At 51.0% G+C, this 7,472-nt stretch overlaps 1 long non-coding RNA gene across 1 annotated transcript; it reads right to left on the bottom strand.

The window, feature by feature from the left end:
• Positions 1-4,798: 4,798 nt before the first annotated feature.
• Positions 4,799-7,307, bottom strand: LOC106558031. Its single transcript, XR_005381840.1, has 2 exons — positions 7,160-7,307; positions 4,799-5,365 (listed from the first exon to the last, which is right to left on the bottom strand). It is a non-coding gene; the product is annotated as an uncharacterized LOC106558031 (long non-coding RNA).
• Positions 7,308-7,472: the final 165 nt, after the last annotated feature.

Genomic DNA, 7,472 nt, shown 5'->3' with positions numbered 1-7,472 from the left:
GAGATTTCTGGGTCTGCTCTCTGATTCTCTGTATGGGCCAGACCCATCTGAACCCTAGCTCGGGTCTGTTCATGTCCCCCATTGGATTGGGATGCTTGAGTTAAAGATGGGATCTCATTTGCGCTAAAATCCCTTAAAGGCAGCATGGGCCTAGCACGTAAGAGGTAGTCAAGTTTTATTGAAAGACCATCCCATACTAGCCCAGCAGTCATTGAACTTCAGATGGAAACCACTTCAGATATTGTTTAAAACACAGATTTCTAGGACCCAACCCCAGATACCTAATCCATTAGATCTGGGGCGGGGGCCCAGGAACCTGTGTTTTAATAAGATCCCAGGTAATAGTGATGCAGATGGTCTTAAATCTCTCTTTGCCTTGACCCTCAGATAGGCTTGAACCAGGAACAGTACTAGCCCTTCAGCTCCTTTGTGAGGAATTAGAAATAGGTACCTTTTCCCTTTCTAGTTGCACCACGTCCAAGGCCATGGTCACTACTTGGTGAGCAGGGTTTAGGCTGTAACTCGGCCCCTACACTTGCTTTGCCAAGGATTCTTGTGCTGTGCACATGTGCCACTGCTTGCAATGACCTGGTCTGAAGCCTGTTCCAGCTAAGAAATGGTACAACAAACAAATTAATCTGAGTCATCCAATATATCAGTAAACCCTAGGAAAATTCTGGGGTTGAACTGTGCTGGTTACTTCATCCTGGAGGTCAGGTGAGCCAGACCCACTGAGGGGAGGGATCAGGAGAATCAGAGCTCAGAAGATCTAACACAGGGGTTCTTCAGCCCTTGCTGCATACTGGAATCACTTCAGGAGCCTTGAAAGATCCTGATGCCCAGGTTTCACCCCCAGAACCCAATTGAGTAGGGGTGCAGCCTGGGCATCAGAGTGTTTGAAAGTTCCCCAAGTGATTCTAACATGTGAGATCTGAGCTAATAGAGCCCTCACCCCAATCAGAGAGATGCGTTGGCTGCTGCATGTCTTCCTACGAACCAGAGGACCAGGGGTGGGCTCACACTTCGGAAAGAATGCAGCTGGCCCTCTCGCTTTGTGTGGTCCAGCTTTGTGTAAGTTCTTCAGGCTTTTCCTCAATAAGATAATGAGCACTTTTGTTTGTGTTTCTTGGCAACTCTGCCGGGGACCTGTACCCCTGCCATTTCTGAGCACTCTTCTAGTCCCACGCCCGCTTCCCTCCTGCTACATCAAACCCTTCTATTTTTAAGGTTTCATATTCCCCATCCATTTCACAAGCTAATCTTCCACAAGGCATATATGGCAGGCAAAGCTTAAATACTCTCTCTGAAGTATGTGCCAACACAATTGGATAATATGCCACAACGACAATAATGTCATAACAGCAAGATGTTGCGTTTAGTTGGTGGGACCCAAACTTGAGATGCAGTTGCTTTGTGGGGGGAAGGACCTCAAACTTAAGGGAGTGAGAGACAGTAGCTGAGAGCCTTTTGGAAGCCTCCACTGTTTTTCCCACTTGTGGCAGTGGCCGGACTTCCACTACTAATGCTGGTCCTGCTACTTTCAAAAAGGGATGAGACAAAAGAATAAATAATCCAATTTTCCTATTAGAATATGAGCTCCTAGAAAAAGAGACCGCATTCTATTCCTCTTTGAATTCTACGTCATTCTTACCACATAATGTGCATACTCTGGTCACGCAATACATGTTACTGAGTTGTCAAATTTTTCAAATTCAAATCCAATACCAATTTATTGAGTGTTTACTATATCCTGGATCCCGCACTTCGTACTTTCATTCGTTATCTCATTCAACCTTAGTAAATCCTCAGGTATTAGTGAAGATACAGGCTTAGCTGCCGTGACAAAAATATCTCAAAATACAGGATCAAACAGGGCATGAGTTTCTTTTCCTCAAAGAATGGTCCAGATTATGGTCCACTGAGTCCAGGGCTTGGTTGTTGGTTCTGCTCTCTCTCTCTCTCTCTCTCTTTAAGATTTTATTTATTTATTCATAAGAGACACACACACAGAGGCAGAGACATAGCAGAGGGAGAGGAGGCCCCCTGTGGGGAGCCCCATGAGGGACTCAATCCCAGGACCCTGGGGTCATACCCTGAGCCTAAGGCAGACGCTCAACCACTGAGCCACCCAGGTCTTCTAGGTTGTGCTCTTTAACATGTTCCTGTGCTTTCATCCTCAGGTCCCACATGGCTGCTCCAGCTAATAGGTGGGGGGAAAAGACCAGGGAAGCACACCTGCATTTCTAGAAACATAACCTGTAAGTGGGAGCAAACATTTTGCTCACATCTTATTGGCCAGAATTTAGTTGCATGATTATAGCGATATGCAAAGCATGCTGGGAAATGTGATCTCTACTTAGGTGGCTCTGAATCCATCTACAGCTGGGGATTGATTTTATTAAGCAAGGGAGAACTATATTGATGGACCCGTCTCATAAAACACCTCATGCCTTGTGGATGGGTATCTTAGTTCTTATTGAAGTTAGAGATGGATTATGGGAAGGTGCTGATTTCCTGCTCAGAGAGGTCCTCTGTTTTGTCAGTGTATTCAGAATTAAGTTGGCTCTGAAAGGCTACTTCAGCTTATAAGAGTTTGCCGTCTGACCCCCCAAAAAGCACTGATTACTTAATTGACAATGGATGAAGATCCATCTCAGCAACTAGAATGTTTGTGCTCCCCATCTAGGCTGAGATTTTCCTGCTATGGAGGTTCTTAGAAGGCCACTTCGCCGCGTCTACTAGCAGATACTGAGCATCCAGCCTGGGCCAGGTGCTGCGCCAGACATCTCCCACAATCTAATCTGATCTACAGACCCAACTCAATGAGGTAAGGATCATTCAGAGCATTTTACAGGTATGAAAACTGAACACCTAAGGCGTGGCAAGGCTGATGAGGGGATCCGGGTCTATTTGATACGAGAGCGAGGGCTTTTCCACCGCAAGGTACCACTTGGTAGGAGCCTCAAGACATCCTGGGTGATGTTTTCACTGGCTGTGCTCTCCGTACAGATGTCTGCTGTGGCATTTAGAGCAGTAGTCATGTTCTTTTATTGAAGGCCATTTTTTGTTTTTTCCAGGCTCCCTCCATCTCCTGGTATTCATGGATCACATCTTAGTCATTTTACCAGATTAAGGCTAGCACAGGGCCTGGTGTGTGTTACACGCTGAAACAAATGATTACATGAGAGAATGAACCACCCTCCTTTCCCCTACATTAAAACCAGACCTTTTGCTGAACCCCCACCCCTATATTACCAATTTTCCCTTTCAATATTTAGCCCACACTCCCTTTCCCCATGTCAATATCTTATTCTAAGTCCTTGGTTTGCAACTCTGGTGCCCAGGGCACTCACAAATATTTCCAGTTGATTTCCAGACAATTTTTCATAGAAAAGTTCTCCCGGGGTTGAATTTTTGCTTCAACTTAACCTTAGTCCATCCTGATGACTTGTCAATGTATTTCCTTTTTGTTTCATCTTCAGAAGCTGTGTGTGTGGGGGGGGGGTATGATTTCCCACTTTGAGTTTGCTTTTAAAATGAGCCCTCAGGATTCCAGGGAAAGGGAATGATGCCAATTCCATGCTGAGGTCATGATTTTGTTGGAGTCTCTGCTAATCATCTCAACACCGATGCAAAATCCTGCAGCGATGCTCAATAGGCCTGGGTGGGGCTGGCCTGGCTCTCTGGCCACAGCTCTGTGAAGGAAGGAGCTGGAAATGAGAGGGGCCCTTTAAAAGTTCCTTCACCAGTGGTACAAATGATGGGTGTGTGGGTAGGAGAATCAAATCAAATCAAATCAAATCAAATCAAATCAACAAACATTTCAGATGCTTGGCTTTTCTGTGAGACAGTATAGGGCTGTAACAAAGTGAAAGACGTCCTTCTCTCAGTAATAAACTTACCCACTGATTATTGGTTTAAGCATACAACAGATACCAGTGAGCCTCATTGAACTCACTTTTCTCATCTGGAGAGGGACTGAGTTGGACTCCTCCCATGAAGCACTACTCGAAATGCAGATGGAGGGGTGGTCTGTCCTTCCCTCCCCCAGGCATCCTACTAAGCCAACTACCACAAATGAGAAACTTATGTGGAGTTGCTTTAAAAATTCTTTTTTTTTTAAATTTTATTTATTTATTCATGAGAGACACAGAGACACAGAGAGACAGAGAGAGAGAGGCAGAGACACAGGCAGAGGGAGAAGCAGGCTCCATGGAGGGAGCCCGACGTGGGATTCGATCCCGGGTCTCCAGGATCGTGCCCTGGGCTGTAGGCAGGCACTGTTCGCTGAGCCACCCAGGCATCCCTGCTTTAAAAATTCTATGCAAGTTTTGCTTTCAAGTCCAAGTATATTCCAAGGTGTGTGTGTGTGTGTGTGTGTGTGTGTGTGTGTGTGGTTCTTCCTTCAGTGGAGCCCTGGCAGAAAGATTTGTACTCTTGGGGATACTCATTCATTCCCTAAAAGGAGAAGCTTAGGACTGGATGATGTCTGACATTCTTTCTAGACTCAAAATTCTTTTTTTTAAAAAAAGATTTCATTTATTTATTTGACTGAGAGAGAGGGTGAGAGAGAGAGAAATCACAGGCAGAGGGAGAGGGAGAGGGAGAGGCAGGCTCCCAGAAGAGCAAGGAGCCTGATGTGGCACTTGATCCCAGGACCCTGAGATCCTGACCTAAGTCAAAGGCAGACGCTTAACTGACTGAGCCACTTGGGCACCCTAGATTCAAAATTCTTTTATGAGGAGTCAGAAATACATAACATCAGAGACAGCTTAGGCAAATATATTTGAACACAAGGCCATATTGATTTCATTTATTTTTTTCTAAACTCCACCAAATAAAACACTTCTGCAGGCCAGATACACCTGCCAACTGCTATTTCTTAAACTATGGGAGCCTAGGAGTCCAAATTTTCAGAACATTTTCCAGGGTTCTCTCTTATTGGACAATTGGGAACTCTGAGATAGTCTGTATGTACGAATCCTTCATAAACTACAGGACTTGGTACAAATAAGAGCCATTGGTGTGGATAAGGATAATAACCTTTGCTGTCTTTTCCATACAAGAGGATTTAAATGAGATAATGTGGATTGCTTTGTGAAAATCAGGAGCTCAAGTTATCAGAACAGGAGGTGTGGAGAGGGCTGCAAATCTCTCTCCTCTTGATCCTCATCACAGTGGACCAGGTGTATAGCAGCTTAAAATCCTGGTGGGAGGCACAGCTTGCTTGGAACAGATCTTGTGAGCTTCTTGCCTCTTCTTCCTTGTAGCTCAGACGCAGGCTGTGAGCTGTTCTGGCACAGACACCAAGGGTCTCTTTCTTCCTTCACTTACTCATTCTATGGCGCCTTCAATCAAAAGAGATCTGGCAAAGAAAGAGATGCACCTTCCAGTCAAATTTATTTTTTTAAATTTTCATTTATCTATTTTTGAGAGACACAGAGAGAGAGGCAGAGACCCAGGCAGAGGGAGAAGCAGGCTCCCTGTGGGGAGCCAGATGGGGGACTCGATCCCAGGACCCCGGGGTCACGCCCAACCGCAGAACCACCTAGGTGCTCCTCCAGTCAAATCTTAAAAAGATTTGCTACACCCCTGGGTCTCTCCTGACCCCAGCCCAGACACTCAGGGGGGCCACACATGGTGTTCTTTTACAAGGTCAGTGTTTTCCAAGAGACTCCATTTCTGGAGCCTCTCTGATTGGCTTTCCTCTAGCAAAATGTACTGATTGGTCCAGGGGGTCCGTTCTTTTAGAGCACTAGGTGGGCAAATTAATATAATTAATTATGTTTAAGAAGGTAAATTAAGAGCTTCATGGAAGCACATTCAGGTTTTATTTAAGTCCGTGTTTATGTCCCTGGTTTCTGGGTCACATTTACAGGGTTGCCATGGAACCCATTTAAAGCTAACTAGGAACAGGATTTTCGAGCATACTGGCATTTCCATAGCCCCCTTTATTCATTCAGCAATATGATGGACAGGGCGCATTAAGAAGCGCCGCAGGGCAGTGGCTTTCAAAGTTTAGGGAACTTGGGCATCGCTTGGCAAGCCGTTGATAACACGGAATTCAGTCCTAGATCCCACTTCGGGAGCTCGGGTGGGCCCCGGGAATGTGCGTTCCTACCTGGTGCCCTTACTGGAGCGGCTGCGGCTCTGGGACCCGCACGGTCCCTACCTGGTGCCCTAACTAGAGCGGGTGCAGCTCCGGGGCCCTGCACGGTCCCTACCTGGTGCCCTAACTGGAGAGGGTGCAGCTCCGGGGCCCCGCACGGTCCCTACCTGGTGCACTAACTGGAGCGGGGGCGGCTCGGGGGCCCGCATGGTCCCTACCTGGTGTCCTAACTAGAGTGGGTGCAGCTCCAGGGCCCGCAGGGTCCCTACCTGGTGCCCTAACTAGAGCGGGTGCGACTCCGGGGCCCGCACGGTCCCTACCTGGTGCCCTAACTAGAGCGGCTGCGGCTCCGGGGCCCTACCTGGTGCCCTAACTGGAGCGGGGGCGGCTCTGGGGGCCCGCAGGGTCCCTACCTGGTGCCCTAACTGGAGCGGGGGCGGCTCCGGGGGCCCTACCTGGTGCCCTAACTGGAGCGGGGGCGGCTCTGGGGGCCCGCACCGTCCCTACCTGGTGCCCTAACTGGAGCGGGGGCGGCTCTGGGGGCCCGCAGGGTCCCTACCTGGTGCCCTAACTGGAGCGGGGGTGGCTCCGGGGCTGCACGGTCCCTGCCTGGTGCCCTAACTGGAGCGGGGGCGGCTCCGGGGGCCCGCACGGTCCCTACCTGGTGCCCTAACTGGAGCGGGGGCGGCTCGGGGGCCCGCATGGTCCCTACCTGGTGTCCTAACTAGAGCGGGTGCAGCTCCAGGGCCCGCAGGGTCCCTACCTGGTGCCCTAACTAGAGCGGGTGAGACTCCGGGGCCCGCACGGTCCCTACCTGGTGCCCTAACTGGAGCGGGGCCAGCTCCAGGGCCGCACGGTCCCTACCTGGTGCCCTAACTAGAGCGGCTGCGGCTCCGGGGCCCTACCTGGTGCCCTAACTGGAGCGGGTGCAGCTTCGGGGGCCCGCACGGTCCCTACCTGGTGCCCTAACTGGAGCGGGGGCGGCTCCGGGGGCCCGCACCGTCCCTACCTGGTGCCCTAACTGGAGCGGCTGCGGCTCGGGGGCCCTACCTGGTGCCCTAACTGGAGCGGGGGCGGCTCCGGGGCGCACTCGGAATCCCGGGCCCCGGGCGCGGGGGAACCAAGTCCCCGACGTCCCGGGCGCCCGGTGTGGGGCGGCTGTGCCCCGAGAGCCAGGTGGGGACGCGGGTGGTCTCGGCGGGTCAGCGCGGGCGGGCGGGGCGGGCGCGGCGGGCGGCGTCGGGGCGGGCGGGGGCGCGGCGAGCGCGGAGGAGGCGCCCCGCCTGGTCTGGCGCGCGGCTGGCGGCGGCGGCTGGCGGCCGGGGCGGGGGCGGGGGCGGCGGCGGCGGCGGCGGCGGTGCGG

The sequence above is a fragment of the Canis lupus genome, chromosome 30, assembly GCF_011100685.1.
Source record: "Canis lupus familiaris isolate Mischka breed German Shepherd chromosome 30, alternate assembly UU_Cfam_GSD_1.0, whole genome shotgun sequence".
Lineage (NCBI taxonomy): Eukaryota > Metazoa > Chordata > Mammalia > Carnivora > Canidae > Canis > Canis lupus.
The sequence above is the reverse complement of the archived record's forward strand: the minus strand, read 5'-3'. Positions and strand labels throughout refer to the sequence as shown.